The following is a 23,292-nucleotide window of genomic DNA, read 5'->3' as shown; positions in this document are numbered from 1 at the left end:
TTTGACGTCAAATGTAATCAATATCGTCAAATATGCCGGGTATCGTAAAAAAATGTGACAGAAGAAGTTTTTTTTCTTAAATGAAACTTCCTGTATATTTTTGCATTGTCGTATTCTTTAGAAATTTCCTGGAATTTCTATGCAATACTTTATTGCAATATATAATGAATGTAATTGATAAATTACATTCCATATTCTAAAAACCTATTTTATCAAATCCTGGAAATGGTAGCATTTCAAACCAGTTATGGTTATAATAAAGAAACGACTGGTTATATGACAGTCACTTCTATTATTCACCTACACCTCTGTTTGTGAATATTTGACATAGGCTGCAAATAAGTGTCAACTGAGACTCAGAGAATCGAAATAATAATTATATTTGGCTGTGGTGAGAAAACTAAAACTCAGGCTCGTGGCACGTCTGATATGATGAGTTAAGAGTGCTCCTAGTTTTTTACATAATTCAGTGGGTTTATTATAAATTTTAGTGTGAAAATTACTATAGCCAAATAACAAATTTTTGTATCAGCGTCCAAACATTTATTGAGTGAAGGCTGTTTGCCCCAAAAAATATCAGTAAAAAACGAATGGTATAAAAATCAAACCAAAGTTACATCCCTCTAAAATATCTATTTAGCACTTTAAAATGTCTATTTAGTATTTAATTATTTTTATACTTTGCTTATTCAGCTTCTTAATAAAAGCCTATAAATATGTGTGCTTTAGCTTATCCGAGTCAGTTGTCTTGTAACCTTAGTAGTCGCTTATTCTGTAATAAATAAAATTGTTTTTAAAAACGATTTTTGTTTTGGCCACCACGTAATTGGCGCAGTCGGTAGGATAGGCCAAGATCGAATTTATAAAACACGCGAAAAATATACCGAAAATTTGGGTATATCGTGGTTAAAATTCGTTCGTTTCGTTTCTACGATTTAAAGCCTATCGAACGTGTGTCCAGACGTACAGAAGACGAACAGCCCAAGCTCCAGCTCACAGACCAGGGGACGGGAACAAAATCGTCCAACAGCCCTATTGGTGAGGAGAGAGGACAAAAATCGCCGAACTCCATAGAAGCTAAGAATCCATGTTAAAACTATTACCACTTCTATCGTAAGTGATCCTTTGAATTTATTTTCTTTTATTAATTGATTTTATTGATATATTTATCTGATTTGATTTTTATATATATCGTTTTATAATTCCAATCTGGAAGATTCGTATTTAGAATATCTATTCACTTTATTTAGTAATTTAAGTTTAAACCCCGAATTCGATAAAATGGCACAACCCAACTATCAATTGATTCGATACCAAGCAGATAATATTCCTCCTTATGATGGTAACTCAAAAACTCTTAATCGATTTATAGCATCATGCGAGCATTTTTTACAAAATCATCAAAATAGAACAGATCCCAATAATGCGATCAATATTTGTTTGTTTGATACAATCATAGGTAAATTAATTGGTAGAGCAGCTGATCTTATAGCTCCTCGTACTGAACTTGATTCTTGGCAAAAAATTAAAAATGTTTTATTAATAACCTTTTCGGATCAAAGATCTGAAGACTGTCTTATCCAAGATATTATAAACATGAAAATCGAAAAACACGAAAACTTATTTTTATTTGGTCAACGTATCCAAGATGCTAGATCACTATTGTTTACAAAAATTAATATTTCCAACAATACTAATGAAGTTAAACTTTTAAAAATTACCCAATATGACGATCTTTGCTTAAAAACTTTTATAACCAATCTTAATTATCACATGCAACTGGTCGTTAGACTTAAAAATCCAGACTCTTTAGAACAAGCCCTTTCATTTGTTAGAGAGGAAGAGAATTTCCTTCAATTTAGAAATCGATCAAATCAAACTAATAATAATAATAGTTCTAGTAACTCTAACCAACGGACCAATCATCAAAAACCTAACAATCAAAAACCTGTAATTTTTCCTATAAGTTATAGTAATGCCTTGAATAGATTTGATAATTTGCAAAGAATTCATAATAATTATCAACCTAATTAATATAATACCCAACGATTTAATCAACCCCAAACTTATTCTTCCCAGTTTAGACAACATAACCCTAATTTTAATCAAAACCGATTTAATAATTCTTCCCAATTTAGACCATATAATCCTAACCTAAATCAAAATCGATTTAATAATCAAACTTTTAATGCCAGACAAAATACGCAAAATAATTATCCAGAACCAATGGATACATCCTCTTCAAACTCGAGACTAAGATCTGTACAAAAACCTCAACAAATATTTAATAATAATTTAGAATCGATTGATTATTCTGACGAAAATAATTATTCTTCTGCGAATAATTTAGAGGAAAATCTCTTAGAAAATTACGACCCTAACTTTGACTATAACCAATATTACTACGAAAAATTTTCTGGAAAAGAAAATGAAGATCAAAAAATTTCCCCTTCAGATGAACAAGATGATTCTAGAAATTTTCAAATAATCCAGAATACAGAAGATGTGACGTAATATATTTAAATACCTATACAGCAACAAATTTACCGATTCTTTATATTCCAGAATTAAATGCTAGATTTTTATTGGATACTGGAAGCGGCAAATCTTTTATTAAACCTTCTATTGCTTATAACGTATATCCCAATCACATTTTTAACGAATATTTTACTGTAAGAACAGCCCATGGTACTTCAATTCATAACAAAGTAATTGACATACCAATTTTCCCTTGTTTTAAAATAAATAAAAATCATTCCTTTTATTTATTCGATTTCTCTGAAAAATTCGACGGCCTATTAGGAATAGATTTCTTTATGGATGTAAACGCCATAATAAATTTTAAAAACTCAACCCTTGAAACACCAAATGTAATTTTACCCCTACAATTTGACATTCCGAATAATCCCATTGATTTATCAATAAAAAAAAAACCCTATGAGTAATTATTGTTCTCCTTTAAATTTAACAAAAAATCCAAACAATAATATTCCAAACGTAAGCTCAACCTTGCACTCATTTAACCCACCAGACTTTAAATGCAAACACATCATTTTAGAGCCTCGTATGACACAAAAGGTTCAACTACCCGTAAAAATAAGAAACGGCATTGGCATACTTAATTATAAAAACTTTAATGGTGCTGAAATGCCTGAAGCTCTGGTTACCATAGAAAATTATTATGCAACAACAATGATAACGAATTCCAGCGAAGTAAGTCTTAAATTAGAAATTTTAAAGCCCTTTGATATTGACCTTGTTAACGAATTAGAAAACAATTTTATTGAAAAAATAGAAACAGATATAGGATTTGACAAAAATCTAGATAACAAATTAAACTCTAATTTAAAAAATTTAAGGTTAAATCACTGCAATAAAGAAGAATATAATGCTATTCGAAATTTATGTTATGAATTTAGAGACATATTCTATTCAGAAGATGTTCCTTTGACTTTCACAAACCAAATAAAACATAACATTAAATTAACAGATAATTCACCAATATTTACTAAAAGTTATCGTTACCCTCATATCCATAAAAAAGAAGTTAAGACTCAAATGGAAAAATTGTTAAAAAATGGCATCATTGAACATTCTAATTCTCCATATTCTAGTCCTATTTGGATAGTTCCTAAAAAAGTTGATTCTAGTGGAAAGAAAAAATGGCGCATAGTTATTGATTATAGGAAATTAAATCTAAAAACAATTGACGACAAATTCCCACTTCCTAACATTAATGACATTTTAGATAAACTAGGTAAAGCTCAATATTTTACTACGTTACGCTACGACCTAGCCAACGGATTCCATCAAATAGAGATGCATCCTGATGACGTTCATAAAACAGCTTTTTCAACAGACACGGGCCATTTTCAATTCAAAAGAATGCCTTTTGGACTAAAGAACGCACCCGCTACCTTTCAACGCGTTATGAATAATATTTTAAGAGGATTACAAAATGAAACCTGTTGTGTATATCTTGATGACGTAATAATTTTTAGCACTTCCCTACAAGAACACATACAAAGACTAAAATCAAATTTTCAAAGATTTAGAAATGCAAATTTAAAAATCCAGCTTGATAAATCAGAATTTTTACATACCGAAGTTAATTATTTAGGTCATTTAATAACAAAAGATGGTGTTAAGCCCAATCAAGACAAAATAATCGCAGTTAAAAATTTCCCGATTCCTAAGACTCAGAAAGAAATCAAGTCATTTTTAGGATTAGCCGGTTATTATAGGCGCTTTATAAAAGATTTCGCGAAAATATCGAAACCAATGACATTATGTCTTAAAAAGAACGCTAAACTAACTCATACACCACCATTTGTACAATCTTTTAATCATTTAAAAAATCTTTTAATTAATGCTCCAATACTTAAATATCCTGACTTTAATAAATCTTTTGTCCTAACCACTGATGCATCTAATATTGCAATCGGTGCAGTTTTATCACAAGACCTTCCACCTAATGATCACCCTGTAGCTTATGCCTCAAGAACGCTCAATGAAACTGAACAAAAATATTCGACAATTGAAAAAGAACTTCTTGCTATTATTTGGGCATGTAAGTATTTTAGACCATATCTTTATGGTAGGAAATTTACAATTTTTACTGATCACAGACCCCTTGTTTGGTTGTTTAATCTAAAAGAACCCAATTCAAAATTAATGCGATGGAGATTAAAGCTAGAAGAGTACGATTACGAAATTATTTACAAAAGCGGAAAACAAAATACCAACGCGGACGCTTTATCAAGAATTCAACTTAATGCTTTAGAAACTAACTCCTTACAAAATAATCCCGGTGACATAGTCGATGACATTGACCAATTTTTAGAAAACTTTAGTCTTGACAATTTTAACCCCAATGAATTACCACCTGATGACGTAGCTAAAACCCTAGATAGTTTAGAACGACCCTCAACCTCAAAAGGAAACGAAAAAATTAAAATTTTACAAAACATAAGACTAATTCCTTCTGAAATTTACAATACAGTACACAGCACGAATGTTAATGAAACCCTTAAAGACATACCTCTTTTAGACGAAATAATAAGCAATAAAAATATTAAATTTATTGTAAAGAAATCACCCTATGAAGAGTTTATAGAATGCAAAACTGAAACTTTTGAAAATAAAAGAATTTTCTATATTACTATCCCAGCTAAAATTCAAGCAATAATCAAATTCTTTAAGGAATACCTAACTAATAAAACTACTTACGTGTATTTTATATCAAAAGATTTAAGACCCTTATTCCAAGAAGTATTAAGTAATCATTTTAATGAATGTAAATTAATGGAATGCACCAAATTAATTAATGTTCAACCTGAAGAAAGAAATCAAATAATTCAATTCTCACACGAAGGTAAAACTAACCATCGTGGTATTCAAGAAACACTTACTCGAATTAAATTAAATTATTACTGGCAATCTATGAAAACTGATATAACCAATTATATTAACAATTGTGAAATTTGCCAACGAGCAAAATATAATAGGAGACCTCCTAATGTTCCTTTAATACTAACGGAAACACCCTCGAAACCTTTCGAAATAATTCATATTGATACCCTTCTTATTGGAAAAGAAAAATTTCTAGTAATAATCGATAAATTTTCTAAATATGGACAAGCACTACCATATTTTGGAACTGCTATCTCAGTAGTACAAACTCTCGTACAATACTTTTCTTTTTACGGTATTCCGAAATTAATCGTTTCAGATAATGGTACTGAGTTTAAAAATGAGACCGTTAAAGAACTTTTAACTTCACATAATATTAAAATACATTTCATAACTCCCCATCATCATGAATCTAATAGTCCCGTTGAACGTTTAAATTCTACTTTAATAGAACATATAAGACTTCTAAAAGAAAAAGATCCCAACGAAGAAATTGTACAATTAATGCCTTATGCAATTATCGCGTATAATAGTACTATACATTCAAGTACGCATTTTACTCCCTACGAACTTGTATTAGGACATACAGACTCACAAGATCCCATGAAATTAATGCCTGCAACAATTTACGCGGAATATATACATTCGCACAGAACTAAAACTGACGCTTTATATAATAAAGTAAAAGAAGATACAATTAAATTAAAAGAAAAAACAATTGCCAAACACAATCACAATAAAAAACCCGAAGAATTACAAATAGGATGTTATATCTATAAAAAACACAAGAAAAACGTTTAGGAAAACTTAATCCTAAATTTAAAGGTCCTTTTATTTTAACTAAAATTTTAGAAAATAACAAAATTGAAATACAAAATCCTAATAATAACAAAAAAGAAATTGTACATCTTAACGAAACTAAAATAATACCCATTGTTGCAGATGGATCATCTACATCAACGCAACAAGAATAAAATTTCACGAATTAAACGGAAACCCGGGAATGCTACCCTATAAATTAGGTACAGCCAAAATAATTACAAACCATTGGTCATTAATTCAAATACAAAATTTAAACCCAATTATAGAAGAATTTTATATTCTAAAGGGATAGCTAATTCACTAATTAACACCCTAAAAACTGAACCTTTGTACATAAGAGAATATGAAAATACATTACTACCCCTTTTTGTCTATGAGAAAAGAATCATAAACAGCATTAAGCAAATAAACCCTATTAATTTTAGTAGGAAACAAAAGCGAGGTATTTTTAATCCTCTTGGTTCACTTATAAAAGTCATTACAGGAAATTTGGATAGCGATGACACAGAAAGATATGATAATCTAATTAGTCAATTACAAGAAAATCAAAATAAGTTAAAAGAAGCTTCAAAAAATCAAGTAACATTATTAGAAAAATCAATTAATCAATTTCAAAGTATTATATCAAATATTTCTGCTAATCAATATATTCTTAAAAGCCGAATTCTACAATTAGAAGCGACAATAAAAGAAGTAGCTCTTAACCAAACAAATAGTAATCAGTATCTCGGATTACACTTGATGATTAATCAAATATCCATGATGTATCAAGCTATTTACGATGTATTAGAAAAAACAGAAGTAGCCATATCATTCGCTAAGTCAAACACCTTGCATAATTCTATAATCGATCCAATTGAATTAATTAAAGAAATACAGTTATTTAAAAATCAATTGACTATTGATAAATTGCCATTAGAAGCTAACATTGAAAATATTCTTAATTTTGAAAAAATAATTGAGATCAAATCTTACTCAAAAAATGGAATCATAACTTTCATACTGGAATTGCCATTGGTTGAATCGGATGTATATCACTATTATCAATTATATCCTTTACCAATTCCCGAAGACCAAGAAAAACAATTCTACCTAAATCTACCACAAAAACCCTTCCTTGCACTTAGCGATAGTAAATTTTCCTACATGGATCAATTGTGTACAGAATTACAAAGTAATGAATATTTATGTAAATATACACATACAGCTTATATCGACAAGGACCCTCCTTGTGCTGTCCAGTTAATCAAATACCAACAAAATGCTACAACATGTCGCCCCTTTCGTATCAAAGTCCACGATGTCTAAGTCAAGAAGATTATGGATGGAAAATGGTTGCTGACCATTCCTGAACAACTCATCGTTCCTGTTTCATGTCCCAATTCAAAAGATAATGTTCCACTTCATGGATCCTACTTGGTTGAAGCCACCAATGAATTTGTTGTTCAAATCAAATCATTCATCCTGAGGACTTACAAACCAAGCAAACTCAATTATGACGACGTCTCCCTGCCAAGACTAAATATGAGCTTCCATTTCCACGATGACAAGAAGATATCCAACCCTTTCACTTTGGACCTTAATTCCATAAACCTGGAAGAAACAAAGAAGATCTCCATAGAACTTCAACAAGAAAGAAAACGCCTTGAAGATATCAAGAATCCAGTAAATTTTCGTTCAACTAGTTTTTGGACAATTTTATTGTATATAATAATAATATTGTTAATTATCATCTTTTTAGGAAAATGGCTATACTCGTTGTTTTTAAGAAAACGCATAATTATACAACGTAACATTCCCGATCATGACGAAATAATTGTATAACTATATTTTATTGATTTATATTATTTTATATATTTTAGCTTATTGGTTATGAAAAACCACACCCTAAAGGGTATGCTTTTATTTTAGGATGGAGAAGTTACATCCCTCTAACATATCTATTTAGCACTTTAAAATGTCTATTTAGTATTTAATTATTTTTATACTTTGCTTATTCAGCTTCTTAATAAAAGCCTATAAATATGTGTGCTTTAGCTTATCCGAGTCAGTTGTCTTGTAACCTTAGTAGTCGCTTATTCTGTAATAAATAAAATTGTTTTTAAAAACGATTTTTGTTTTGGCCACCACGTAATTCCAAGTGAAAACAATACCCAATATAAAAAATAGCAAAATTCCATTCCCTTATCAGTAGTTTTGGATTGTTAAGATTATAACTTGCTATGCTAAGCATTTGTATTTCTGTGGATCATTCTCTGTGCAGAGACTCTTCCGACTTTAACTTTATGTTTTTTGTCAGATCATTCTCTGAGAACTCTGTATAATTTCTGTACAATTATAAAAAAATAATTTTGAGTTTACTGCGATATAGATACACTTATTGTGAATCTAAGGGTTTTATTAGTACAAATGGATAAACAATAAGACATTGGGCAATTTAAGTATTGTAGTGAGGGTAGAGACCTAATCGGTTATTACTGTGTTGTCTGTAAAACAATACAACATAGGAACTATATTGATCATAAGAAGAGTGTAGTCAATATCGGCGACATTAAATAGACTGAAAAATCTACGCCGATTTGGTGCCAGATGTAGTCAACATGGAGGACATAACGGTAATTAGGCAAATGGTTATTAAATTACAGACAGAACTCAACAACAAGGCGACAGAAACACTTACTTTGAAGGGCAAACACACAGAAGATATAAAGGCTTTAAATGAAAAAAATATAAAATTGGAGCCAGAGCTTAAACTGAAACAAAGCATTATCAACAAACACAGAAGGGCCTTTGTTTCTTGTGAAAGTCATGCTGAGACGCATGACTCTGATGGAAATGAGAAGGGGATTGCATTAGACGAATAAAAGAAAAAACCTTACCGTTCAAATCAATGCTCTAATGCAACATCAAAGTCCCAAATACAAAAAACACTCCAAATTGCATGAGAGAGTCGTTAAGGAAAAACAGGTGCAGAGGCAAGCTTTAGAAGACAGTCTAAGCGCAAATAAAGAATTTAAGAATACTTTAATTAATATAATTACGTTAGTATACAGGGTGTCTACTATAAAAACCGCCAAACTTTAAGAGGTGATTATACAAGTCGTTTGCAACAAAAAAGTCGTAACATTTTTTCTAAAAGTTGTTAGTTCTTCTGGTATTTAACATTTTTTGATTTTATGAAATTTCTTTGTTTTTTTCATATAAACAAGAATATCTCCATTATTCTTACCACCACATAGAATATAGATATACCATCTGAAAGAGAATTAAATTTGCTATAAGATGGGTATATTTAAGTTTTTAAGTAATTTTTTTATACCGGGTGTTCTCAGAAGTTAAATGTAACAATTGGGAAATGTGCAAAATTAGTGGTATCTTCTTCCTTGTCGTTTTTCTAAAATTTGGTAATCTCAGAGATCTAAGATCTATCTTCTGTAACAGCTCTCATAATCGCAGGTTCTTGTCTCCAGTTTCCCCACAGCGTCTGAACACTTCTGCAAATGTACTTCTATGGGGTTGCCGTCTATTAGGAAAACGAAGCGCATACTCCCTTGCTGCCTCTCGTGAGTTTCCATTTGCGACACCGTAAATAAATAAGATGTCCCAAAATTCAATGTCTGTGAAACTAGGCATTATTTTTTTAAGCACGTTTAAATCAAATTACTGATTTAACTACTTTAAGTCGAAGTGAAAACTTAATGACAGTTCTTGTCAAATTGTAAATATCTATGCTTTTGTTTTAAAATCAAGTAATACATGGTTTGTGAATTTCCTTCTTTTGCGGATTCATTGCCATTTACAAAAGAAGGAAAACCTGCCTTTTTTCTTATAGAATGAATATCGCGATATGTTATTTGTTTACGGCTTCTCTAATAGAAATTTGTAGAGTTGTTGTGTTAGGGAAGATAGATCTACAAGTACTTACCGCATTGGTGCTCAAAAGATCAAGAAATATAAAATTTGAAAATTTTCAATTTTTGTGCTTTTCTTTCTTTTGCCCATGATTTTGCTGTGAAAACAAATAGCTATCACAAAAGTAAGTATATCATTAGAAAACATATTAAATGCAGTAGTTTTTGCTAAAAAAAAAACATGTCCCTATTTATCAAATTTTAGAAAAACGACAACGAAGAAGATACCACTAATTTTGCACATTTCCCAAATGTTACATTTAACTTCTGATAAGACTCGGTATAAAAAATTACTCAAAAATTTAAATATACCCGTCTTATAGGAAATTTAATTTTCTTTCAGATGGTATATCTAAATTTTATGTGGTGGTAAGAATAACGGAGATATTCTTGTTTATATGAAAAAAAAAAATTAAGAAATTTGATAAAATCAAAAAATGTTAAATACCAGAAGAACTAACAACTTTTCGAAAAAATGTTATACGACTTTTTTGTTGCAAATGACTTGTTTAATCACCTTTTAAAGTTTGGCAGTTTTTATAGTAGACACCTTGTAGAATATAATTATATTAATATAGTTACAACAGGGAACTCTAGGAAATTAAGAATATTGCAGGCAACCGAAACCAAGATGGCAAAAAATGCATTTAGAAACATCGTATTCGGTGCTCAAACGGCAGTTGCTACACAACTAGAAAAGCTAAGTCTATGAAATAAATTCTTGAAAAACAAACTTAAAAAACAGAAGATCAATGAAAAAGCGACGACTTCTGTGCGAAGTGCTATAGTCGCCTTCGCTCTTATCGTGCGGGTTCAAAGGTCACCACGTAATATGAATCAAATTGAAAAATCAGTGGCTGCCAAAATGTTATTTCCTTGAGAGTTTGACAATACATTGAACGCCGTCATGTGACATATTAAAGCCGCGTATACACCTTAGATCATAATTATTAACTGACGTGATGCCTTTAACGCCGTAAAAATGTCTGCGGAATACTACGTATCCGAGATTCGACATGTAAAACATACGTTGGTTATTTCCTTTCATGACGTGAAAAAGCCCATAAGTATAAAGCGCGTTGGGTATATGCCTCATCGGTATATGCCTAGAATCCCCGATATTCTGCTAAGTTGCCAGACATAATATTTAATTTCCTTTTTTGAAAAATTGTCCGAAATAGACGGAATTCTCAATAACAATTTTTCTTTACGCAATAATATCTAAATCTAAGAATTTTATATTTTTTTATGAGAGTAAAAATGCCTCCCTAGCCTTTCATTAAAATTGTACATATTTCATTTAAAAATGGTTATTACCTAAATTTTAAAGAAATTAGTATACGATTTAGCATGACCCTAATTTTTAACGATTATTCTTCTTTGTTTATGTGTGATTGTGTTTTTTTGTAATAATTATTGGGAAACTATACATTTTGGTATAATGACAAACAATTAATTTGTATTGTGTGTGATGCAGTGCAGTCAGAGATCAGAAAACTACTTTCTTTGTTTAAAGGCAAGTTCATGTTACAATCTCACTTTTAAAATGACATTTTAATTTTATGATTTATTATTTATCGTTCGACCCAATCTATACGTTGATGCACAGAAAATTAAAAAAGTTGTGTTATCTTTTTTTTTATATCGGTTAAAAGTCAAAAAAAGATAAAAAAAAAACAATTCTATCTCCCAGGGCATTTACCAATTTATTTACTTAGCTTTTTTTAAAAAGATAAATACGAGGGGAGCTACGACAGTTCTTTAAAATGTCGTTTTCTCATGAATATTAATTTATTTACACATTACAAGGCAAAAAAAGATTGAAACTAACCATTAAAAAAATGGAGAATGCGCCGGGCATATCTGTCTCCCAGCACATTCACCAATTTATTTACTTAGCTTTGTTTAAAAAAAAAATTGTACTTTTTAATCATACCTAAATAATAAACGAAATGCAAAAAGAAAACTAATTATTTTAATAACGAAAAAGAAAATAAGGGATTGCTTAGAATGTACCGGGTGTACAACTAAGAGAGGTCGCCGGCCATATATGAGTAACTACTCATCGAACAGCTTAGAGAAAAAAATATTTTTAATAAAAGCGGCAAAGAGAAACCTAAATATAATATATCTAAAACTCTTGATAACTTTGGATTGGTCTAACGAATTTCAACGAGCTTACTTTTGTTTTAAAGGATAATTATCAGGCTTTTATGTGGTATAATTACTTAGCCATTTTAGTTGTTTTGTTGAGCGCTAGAGGGCGGTTTGTTTTAATTTGTACTTTTTCAGTGATTTTCTGGAAAATATTAAATACAACGATATAACTTTTTTTACTTAAGCTAAAAGAGCATGAAAAAACATAAAAACTGGCGTAAACCGCAACTTGATATCTTATTTTATCCCGAAATTATAAATTAAAATGTTTTTGAACAATGAAATCTGTCGCCGCGCTGGCATTATTGCGTCACATAGTCAATAGTAAGCTTTGGAAACAAATAAATTTGATAAATATTTTCGGGGCCATGATAAAACGTTTATGATCGATGTCAAATGTAACGTCGAAGACAGATTTTGAAATCATCAAGTTTTTAAAAATGCCAAACGTAGCTAGCAGTGTATTTTGAGTTAATGCAAAATGCACGCATTGTAGCCCGTATATGGCGCTTCTCGAAAAAGACTTTGATAACAGACTCAATTTCTGTTATTGGCTGTTGAACATGGATAGAGAAGATACCCGATTTATCTCGAAGATATTATGGACGGACGAGGCATCATTTAGCAGTGATGGTGGTGTAAACCTGCATAATTGGCATTATTGGGCAGAACAAAATCCCTGTTGGATTTGCGAGACTCAACACCAAGGCAGATGGACTGTAAATGTGTGCTGCGAAATTATTGGCGGAAAAATTATTGGTCCTTTCTTTTTCATCGAACACTTTCTGGAAATGTGTATTTAATTTATTTGCAAAATGATCTCCCGGTTACTGGAAGATGTTGATTTGGAAACAAGAGGGCAAATAATTTTCCAACATGATGGTTGCCCTGCACATTTTGCCGTTCAAGTTCGTCAATACTTAACTAGACAATATCGTTTGTGGATAGGAAGAGGAAGTATTTTTCCTTGGCCTGCTCGATCCCCAGATCTGACTGTTCTAGATTTTTATCTGTGGGGAAGGATTAAAGATTTAGTTTTTGTCACCCCACCCAAAACACACAACGACATGCAGAACCAAATACGCAATGCAATAAATGCCTTACCCACAGCATAAAACCAGACAGCGGTTCTGTCAACGACGCAACGACTTCGATTGTGTATTGAAAATGAAGGAAAACAGTTTGAGCATCTAAGACACCATTAAAAATATCAAACAATTTATTTATTACAAAAATTTGAGTTCTGGAGTTTTATTTTTATTGCTCAAAAACAGTTTAATTAATAATTTCGGAATAAAATAAGATATCGAGTTGCGGTTTGCGCCAGTTTTTATGTTTTTTCATGCTCTTTTAGCTTAAGTAAAAAAAATTATATCGTTAACACAAACCGCCCTCTAGCGCTCAACAAAACAACTAAAACGACTAAGTAATTATACCACATAAAAACCTGATAATTATTCTTGAAAACAAAAGTAAGCTCGTTGAAATTCGTTAGACCAATCCAAAGTTATCAAGAATTTTAGATATAAATATTCAACCCTTCCCCCACCTATTATTTGACAGATTAGAAAAAGAAGTTTGAAATAAAAAATGTTTAGAATTTATCATGCTTTAAAATGGCACCATTCTTCTCTAGGATTCACTTAGAGTATTGTCAATAAAACCAATTTTTTCTATTTCAATGTTGTATTGCGCCCCCTAGCGGTCATCGTACGAACTTATAAATAATTTCTAACGATTTCTCTTTACCGCTTTTATAAGAAATATTTTTTTCCCTGTACTGTGGGATGACTAGTTACTGAGATATGGCCGGCGACCTCTCTTAGTTGTACACCCGGTACAAGAAGAAGTAGCTAAAACGCTTGGAATTAGTTTAAGAATGGTGCAAAATGTTGTATATGAAAACAAGAACATTCTTATTTCCAAGCAGGAAACAAAGTGTAAAAGGAAGAAGCCGAAGACAGAAGATTCAAGTGAATGTGTAAAAATGAAGTAACAAATTTGATTAAAAAAAGAAACTAATTATAACTATCATTATCACTAACAGAGTCGGAAAACTCTTCGTCATTTTCCGAATCTTCTTCAAATGAAGCAATGATTAATGGTTCAACTTGGATATCGAGTACTTTTTCTCTCTTCCACCAGGTTTTAATAATGTTTTCTGTGTGATTTCCGCCAATACTCCTTTGTGGTGTGATTCAATGCCTCATTCTAAACAGCTTCAACCTGGTCAGATCTAAGCCCAGCACCCACATGCTTCTCATAATAAGATTTTGACCCTGCCCATATAAGCTCTATGGCATTAAACTGACAATGGTATGGTGGCAATCTTAAAATTTCATTGCCATATTCACGTACTATTTCGTCAACAGCATATATTTTTGGCCTTTTCAGCGATTTTGCAATTGAAAGAAGTTCGGATTTTAGCATATATGGCAAGGGATTCTGATTTTCTTTTAGTAACCATTCATAAATTTCGCTTTTTCTCCAACTTCCATTGGTTGTTTATTCAAAATTCTTGAATAATACGACGCATTATCTAATACTATTAAGGAAGGTTCTTGCAAGTTCGGTATTAACTGTTCCTTTAACCATTTTTCAAACATTTCGCAATTCATATTGTCATGATAATCCATACTTTTAGACTTAGAAGAAAAAATTAAACTTGCACCTGGAATGAATCCCGTTGAAGACCCGGCATGTAAAATAATAAATCGTTTTCCCTGACCACATCCTTTTTTTCTTTTCACGCTTTTCACAGATTCATCTTACCAAGATTTTATTCCACTCCCGTTTGAAAATATCCAAGTTTCATCTAAGAATACCACTTTCCTTAACTTTGATTTTTCATTTTGTGTATATTGTCTTAAAAATCCTATTCGTTTTTTTCCTTCTTGGGAATAAGATTGTTCTTGTTTTCATATACAACCTTTTGCACCATTCTTAAACTAATTCCAAGCGTTTTAGCTACTTCTTCTTGTACATTCTTAGGCAACCCTTATTTTCTTTTTCGTTCTCGAAGTAATTAATAACATTAAGTACCATTTTTTTGGCTTGAGGATTTAGAAATCCATAAAAAGGCTTTTTCTTTTCCATAATTTGAAATTTAAATTATCTTGTGACAAATAATGTCATCCTTCAATCGAAACGAGACAGGCATGTTTGTTATGAAAGTAATTCTTTTAGAACCACTGACATTTATCATTTTATCTTCTTTTGATACATTAACGCTGCATATATCTGTTTCGTTTATCTGACGCGTTGTAGTTAAAAAACGTTGTTGCGCAAATTGAAATGAAACGTAACTACAAAAGTTTGTCGTTGATAATCCGATACACCCGCACGATAAGAGCGATTTGGACTATACAAGGCAAAATTAACGACTCTGAATAATTGCTTAAAAATACCTCATTTAAAAAGGACAACGAAGTAAATTTAGTAGAAGTAAAAAAGCTGCGTCAATAAAGTGCAAAATTGATACAGCGAAAAAAAATCCTCAATATTCGAAAAAAACTCCACAAACTGGTCAACCAACGGCTTTTAACTGTAAACAATAAGTACAACATAAACGTCAATTACTGATTATCAGAGGTGAAAATACTAAAGAATGTGCCATGTTAGCGAAAAGATATAACATCTTATTTGACAGTAACCCGCAAGTGTTACCAAATACATACTTTTCTAATTTAGTATCTGTGAGCGAACAATTTTCAAAAATATTTAGCAAAACAGATGCAAACTTAAGGTTTTATTGGGATCGTACTATTTTACTATTTTCACTGATAAAACTCTAAATAGTAACAGACCTGACTTAGTTTAAGTGGTTGAACAACATATAAGATAACATCTCTTACCGAAGTGGCTATTCCCAATACTAACAATTTAGATCAAAAGCACGCAGAAAAAAGTTCAAAGTAAAGCGAACTAGAAGTACGGCTACAGAGACAATGGCAAATAAATATTGTTAGAACGATACCAATTATAATGTCGACTACAGGACTCATACAAAGAACGTGGAAAGAAGCATTGAAGAACTAGCTCTCAATCAACATAATATATAAAGAGAACTACAGAAAGTGGTGCTGTTAAATAGAGCCCGAATTGTAAAAAAATTTCTGGGAACCAACACCATTGATCGCCACCACGGGCTCAATAACATGGTAGGGGCCCTCACAGAGCTCATTCCTTTTGATACTCCGAGTATTTGGGATGAGTGAATGTTCCCCTCTGAGAAAGTGCGAGCCACTTTGACTGAAAATCATAATAATAATAATAATAATAATAATAAGAAGAAAGGAAAAGAAATTTATTTATCGATAAAGTAAACTTTGCATAAAGCTTAAGAAGACTAATGGGTGGCGGTGTCCAACTAAAACTGTTCAGACAACCACCCAAAAATTCATATACAAAACTATCTATCTAGTACAACGACATAAACTTAAAATTAAGCTATGGAATTAGAAAAAAAGAACATATACAAGAATTCACGATAAATAAAAACAGAATATCCATTTTATAACTATGTTGTAATTAAATTCGGAGATATAGTAAATATTTCTTGATCCTTTCTCGGAAGCTCACTAAAGACGAATTACTTTGATCTATATTAGTGGAAAGTGAGTTAAATAATTGTGCAGCTGAGCAGCTAAAACTTTACCTAAATAATTCATTACTATGCCTTGGCAGTTGGCACACACAGAAGGCCACCATGGCGACTCTGTGCCGACCCATCAGCATTAAAATCAGAGAGAGTGTTAAGTTTTTGGTGAAGGTATATCAGTAATTTTGTAATTCTAATTTTAAATACATGAATATTTCTATTTTCTTCTTCTTTTCAATATTTGAGCTTATGAGATAGTATTTGTTAAATTAATTTTTACTATAAGTGACGTAATACCCAACAAAATTAATAACTCGTTATGAATTCCTCACAACAATACAGATCTTATTTAAATCTTAGTCTTGTCTGAACATCAAAAGCCTCTCTAGCATATACAATAATCTTAGTTTTCCAAAACTTTTTTGGGAAAGCGATGATACTTGATTAGAAGATCTGAAGTCTTAATCGATCTGAATCGATGAACAAACCTAAAATTTTACAAGTAACCATCGGATTTAATGGAACATTGTTAAGCTTTAGTAAAAAGCGAATATAATTTAAAACAAGATCTTCTGATTTACCATATATAATGAAAACTGAGTTTTGCTTTTAATAAGAACAAGCCCATGAACTTGGGAAATATCATATAATCTTTGCAAATCAGATTTCATATTCCCACGTGCTACTTCAAAGTTATTAGATCTTAACGATAACGAATTATAAAAGACGATTTGCTTTCTATTGAGAAGATAATTTTGAAAAAACGCAAAGCAGCATCTCCAAGACCGTAATAAACTCCTGGACAAAATTATCGCACCACTAATTATTTTGTCAACAAAATTTAAATAAAAATAAATATCAGTTAAAACAGTTATAATATCTTTTCTCGTATAAAAAGCAGAACTGGACAAAAACTATGTTTATGCTTTATCATGGAACATGCTGCTCGTGAGGAGTGAGAATACATCCGCAGGAAAGTTTTCATAATTTGATACGAGGAATGCTGCGAAGACTTCAAGCGGTCATTGCAGCTAGAGGTGGCAATACACGTTATTAAGAATTCATTATGGGTCTATTGTTTTATTTTTGTATCAAAATTGAAGTTAGTGAAAATCGATGCTTTTCCTTGTATTGAATTTAGTTACTTAAATCTCGTTTTGTTAAATAGAATATAATTGTTTTTGTTAATTAATAATGCATAGTTAACAATGCTTATAAGTTTGTTAATTTTTTTATCTTTATTAAAAAAAATCTCTAAAAATCAAGTGGTGCGATAATTTTGTCCAGGAGTTTATTTTAACGTAATAATTTTATAAGTAATAAGAGTTGGTGATTTCTGGTATCGAAGCCTTACTAAAATCAAGAAGTATGAGGCTTGTGCAAGGATTACTATCACAAACTGTCTAAAACCAGACTGGCTCATGGGAAGAATCTTATTTTTATCAACATAAAAAATTAATTGCTCTGTCCCAAGTTTTTCTAATAATTTCGAAAATACTGGTAATACACTGATAGAGTGAAAATCATTTGGTTTAGAAGGATTAGACAATTTTGGAATTGGAACCACATGTGCTATTTTCCAATTGTCAGAGAATGTACCTGTAGTAAGACAATGGTTAATAATAAAAGTTATTTGTGATCGATTAGGTGAGGTGCTACAAGCATCAACATTTTTCAAGAAATACCATAATCGCACTAAACAGAACCCTATTTTAAACTATAAATAATTTTTTCCACGTCTTTGGATGATGCAGCACTAAAATTAAGTAAATCATTGTCATGAAATATTTTGTTGACATAATTATCATTAACAAATGAAGTATTATCCTTTGAGGCTTGGGGAACTAAACTAATAACGAAATCACTAAATTGATTCACAGAAATATTGCATTTAGTCGATTGGTCCTCATTGGGAGTAAAATTAAGAAATGCCAAAAATGTTTTGGATCTTTTTTAAAAGTATGTCTGAGAAAGGCCATTTTTACTGGAATACTGACATGATTACAAAGCGACTCATTTAAACTAGTTTCAGTGTTTCATAGTGTGACAAGGCTTTGTTTCTAAGATTCATCATAAACTTAAGGTTATCAGTAAGCCAAGGTGCTGGTCGTTTAGTAATCATTACTGTTTGAAAAAGCGCATCTATATTAAACATTTCTTCCACATTTTCATAAAAAAACTAACCATTGCATTAGTATTAAAGTAAATGTAATCAATATTAATTGACAATAAACCATTTCTAAGATCGGTTTAATTAAAATTTTATATCTATTTATATTTTTTATACATCGGCTTAGGTTTTCCTTAAGAACATTTTATTTTAAATGATACTAACTTTTGATCTGAAATATGATCCGTTTCTAGAATTTCTGTTTCATTAACTAAGGTTACATCACTATATAGCAAAACATCCGACAATGTGTTAGAACCATCATTAGTTCGAGTGTGCAACTTGACCTGTTGTAATAAATTATATTTTTCAAAAAGATTCAAAAGTGGATTTGAATTAGAGACCGAAGTATTTAATAAATTATAATTTAGATCTCCTTTAAAACAAACAATATTAAATTAAGGTAAAACCTCCACCAAAATATCCTCTAGCACCTCCACAGATCGGGTCATGTTAGAGTCAGGTGGCCTATACAAGGAGCTAAGGAACAATTTCTTTTCTCCGTACACTTTATTGATATCCAGATATGTTCGAGTTGGGAATTATTGAGCTCTAAAACCGAGAACTTAATATCTTAATTTGTAATAAAGAATCCCACACCGCCCCCTGTAGTATCTCTATTTCTGCTTTTTTTTATGGTAAACACAAGCACAAGAGGCAAGTCCTATGTCACTCTTGAAGTGGTGCTTGCGTGAAGATATTTGTGGGCATTTATCCTGAATCGCTGCAGGTTGTATGCGTCGGGAAATATGTGAGGTGGAAGCCCGTTCCACAAAGAAGATGTTCTCCAGATGAATGAGTCCCGATACAGCGACGTCCTTGGGGTAGGTAGGTGGACTCGATGTTGATGAGCCGCAACTGCTAGACGCGTCCTTCTTGCCGGAATAGCCCTGGGTGGGATCAGGCCTGCCAGCTCAGAGGAGCACTTACCGTGATAATAACGGTAGAATAAACAGAGATCAGCCACCTTTCTCCTGTACTCCAGACTATCCAGACTATTTGTCAGTTCTGGTTTGTCGATAAGACGAATAACTCTCTTCTGTATAGAACCTAGTAGCTTTAAACTATGCTTGGGTGCAGAGCTCCAGACATGCGAGCAATACTCGAGGGAAGGGCGTATTTGAGACTTGTAAAGAGTCAGCAGCTGTTCTGGTGTATACAGTTTTTTCGTCTTGAAAAGCACTCCGAGTTTTTTGGAAGCCGCCCTGGCGACCTTGGCAACGTGGTCATGCCAGGACACACCGTTGGGACTTCGACTCCTAGAAGATGTAAAGATGATTTCATTGGCAATGTTTTCCCTGCCATAACCAGCTCCGGACCACCAAGGTTAGTCTTCATCGTAAATACTGCAGCTTGCGTTTTTTTAGCGTTAAAATTGACCAGATTGTTATCGCCCCACTCCAAGATTGCTCTAATATCGTTGTTGGTTAAAGCTACTTGTTGCTGCCTAAGATTCTGAGAAGTTGCGGCTGTCGTTTGTTTGGCGGACTTAAATGTGGAAATAAGTGTGCTATCGTCCGCAAAGCTGTAGATTGGATTGACAGTGGTTCCTAGCAAATCGTTGATATATATGAAGAAAAGGGTGGGGGATAGAATGCATCCTTGAGGGACTCCAGCGTTAATGTTAAATTTGTCGGAGAGGTGTCCATCGACGGCTACTTGGATTGTTCGTTGTTCAAGAAAACTTTTGATCCAATTCAATAATGAGTTTTGTATGCCGATTGAGGATAGCTTGGTTAGTAGTCCCTCATGCCAAACTCTGTCAAATGCCCTGGAAATGTCAAGAGCGACTGAGCGGGACTCGCCGTGCTTCTCCATGGCCTCCGTCCACAAGTGTGTGACGTAAGCCAGAAGATCGCCGGTGGATCTAAGCTTTCGGAAGCCGTATTGATGATCGCTGATTAGTCCAGATGATTCCCGATATCTTAACAGTTGTTGGTTGACTGCTTTCTCCATAATCTTCGATATTACTGGAACTAGTGCAATCGGGCGGTAATTGGACGGCATCGTCTTCTTTCCCTTTTTGGGTACAGCTTGCACTTGAGCAGTTTTCCAGCTTGTTGAAAATGAGCCCTGCTTATACGATGCCGTGAACAGTCTACATAAGGAAGGAGTCAATTCGTCTGCACAACGTTTTAGTAGTAGGGCTGGAATTCCATTGGGTCCAGAAGCTTTGTTGGTGTCTACGCTTTTAAGAATTTTATTTACAATTCGTTGGGGCAACGAAATTTCTCCCATCGATGAATTCACTCTTGGCAAATATGGCGGTGTTTTGCCTTGCGAGTGCAGAGTAGAATTGGACGCGAAGAGTTTACCCAGTAAGTTGGCTTTTTCCCTTGCTGTTACCGCGATAGAACCATCATTTGCTGTTAGGGGTGCCAAGGCCGACTTAGCAAATCCTTGACTAACGGCTTTCGATACCGACCAGAAAGATCTTGTTCCATTTGGGCAGTTTAGCAGTTTGTTTTTGATCCTGTTGTTGTGACTTTTTTTGCATTCATCAATAATTCGCTTGCAGCTATTTCTGGAGGTTAAAAAGTTCCTCCAATTTCCGGTGGAAGGATGTTGACGCCATTTGCGATATGCTGCGTTTTTAGTCTTTACTGCCTTTTTGCTTTTCAGGTTGAACCATTGCTTGTTGTTTGATCTGCATTTAGTAGAAAAAGGGATATAAGCTTCTATTCCTGCCAAGATCGTCTCTGTAATTTGGTTTGCACATTCTGAGATGTTATTGGTTCTAAAGCAGACTTCTTTCCAAGGGAATGAGCGATAAAATTCCCGAAGATGGTTCCACTCTGCTGATTTATAGTGCCATACCTTTCGCGGCATCGGAGGATCCTGCGTTTTAACATCCAACTGGCAATCAAAGAGACTGTTATCAATTTGTGGTCCGATGTTCCTAGGGGGGCCTGTACTGATACAGTGTAGGAGTCAGGGTCTGAAGCCAAGACCAGATCTAGGAGACTCGCGAACTCGCCGTCTCGGTCGGGGAATATGGTAGGTTCCTCCACAAGCTGCGTAAGCCCGCATATGGTGGCAAATAGCTCAGCTTCTCGTCCTTCATCATCGTTCTTGTTGCAGAAGCGCAGCCAGTTGATATTGTGAACGTTAAAATCACCCATGACGATGATTTCTGCGCTTGGGTAGTCAATTTGCAGTTGGTTAATGCAATCAACCAGGTTCAAAAAGAGCCGCCTATATTGGGTGTCGCTTGGTGGTCTGTAGATACAACAGATAAATTTCGTGGCTCCACTGGCTATTATTTTAAACCACATAACGTCGAAGTCCGCAGGTTCAAGCGTTTCCTTCCACTGGCAACTCAAACCGCCCTTGACAAATACTGCCAATCCAAAGTTTAGTCGAAATCGGGTGTGTAGATAGTATCCAGGATAAATGAGGTGAACATTTGTTGTTGAAGGTTTCACCTTTGTTTCTGCCAATTCCAGAATGTGAAGCTTATTTGATTGCAGGTGTTGGTGTACTGCATTAATATTGGTGTTTAGGACTCTGATGTTGCAGAAATTGATTTTTAAGCTTTTAAATCCGCCTGATGAACCCCCCTGACCAGCCTCCGCCCGGAGATCCGAATGGAAGGCTAGTTTACCTCCGGAAAGTTTTGGTCGTGAGGGCGCCATCATGCATTAATTTTACTACTCCATTTCCCCTTTGGAAACCGGACACATCGACATGGCGGCGAAACGTGAGTTCCATGGAACCACTTCACGCCGCCTAAGTCCTATGTGGTGGTATTGAACCGGGCGATGCAAGTAGACAACATCTACCACCAAAGAGGTTGCTCTTTTAGTCGCCTTTTACGACAGGCAGGGCATACCGGAGGGCTATTCTACCCCGGCCCTCCCCGGGGAAAAAGCTTACAAAGTTATAGCCATCAATCTGAAAATTAGCATCAGCTATCTCAGGCTTTAGCCATAAAATATCGAAAGAATGTTCTACGGTCACTTCCGAGAAAAGATCAAAGTTCTTACTCAAAGAAGGAACATTAAAGTGGCTAAAATAAATCTGTGTATTACCAACATTTATAATTTACGAACAACCAACAATCTTTTGTACTCCGGATATAAAAGTTAATTCCATACTTTGAAAAATAAATTACGTACGAAAAAACTTAATCAAATTAATCTAGTAAAAAGTAGTATATTAAATTACTTAATAATATAAATAAATTTTCCAAAGTAAACCTTATTTCATGTAAATACAAT

At 33.0% G+C, this 23,292-nt stretch overlaps 1 protein-coding gene across 1 annotated transcript in view; it reads right to left on the bottom strand.

Annotated features, from left to right (window-relative positions):
• The window catches only part of LOC126739996 (GMP reductase 1-like), a 72,292-nt gene that overhangs the window by 32,434 nt on the left and 16,566 nt on the right, over positions 1-23,292 (bottom strand). The gene's annotated exons all lie outside the window — the stretch shown is intronic.

Source organism: Anthonomus grandis, chromosome 8 (genome assembly GCF_022605725.1).
Source record: "Anthonomus grandis grandis chromosome 8, icAntGran1.3, whole genome shotgun sequence".
NCBI lineage: Eukaryota > Metazoa > Arthropoda > Insecta > Coleoptera > Curculionidae > Anthonomus > Anthonomus grandis.
This window is presented reverse-complemented; position numbering and strand designations above follow the sequence as displayed.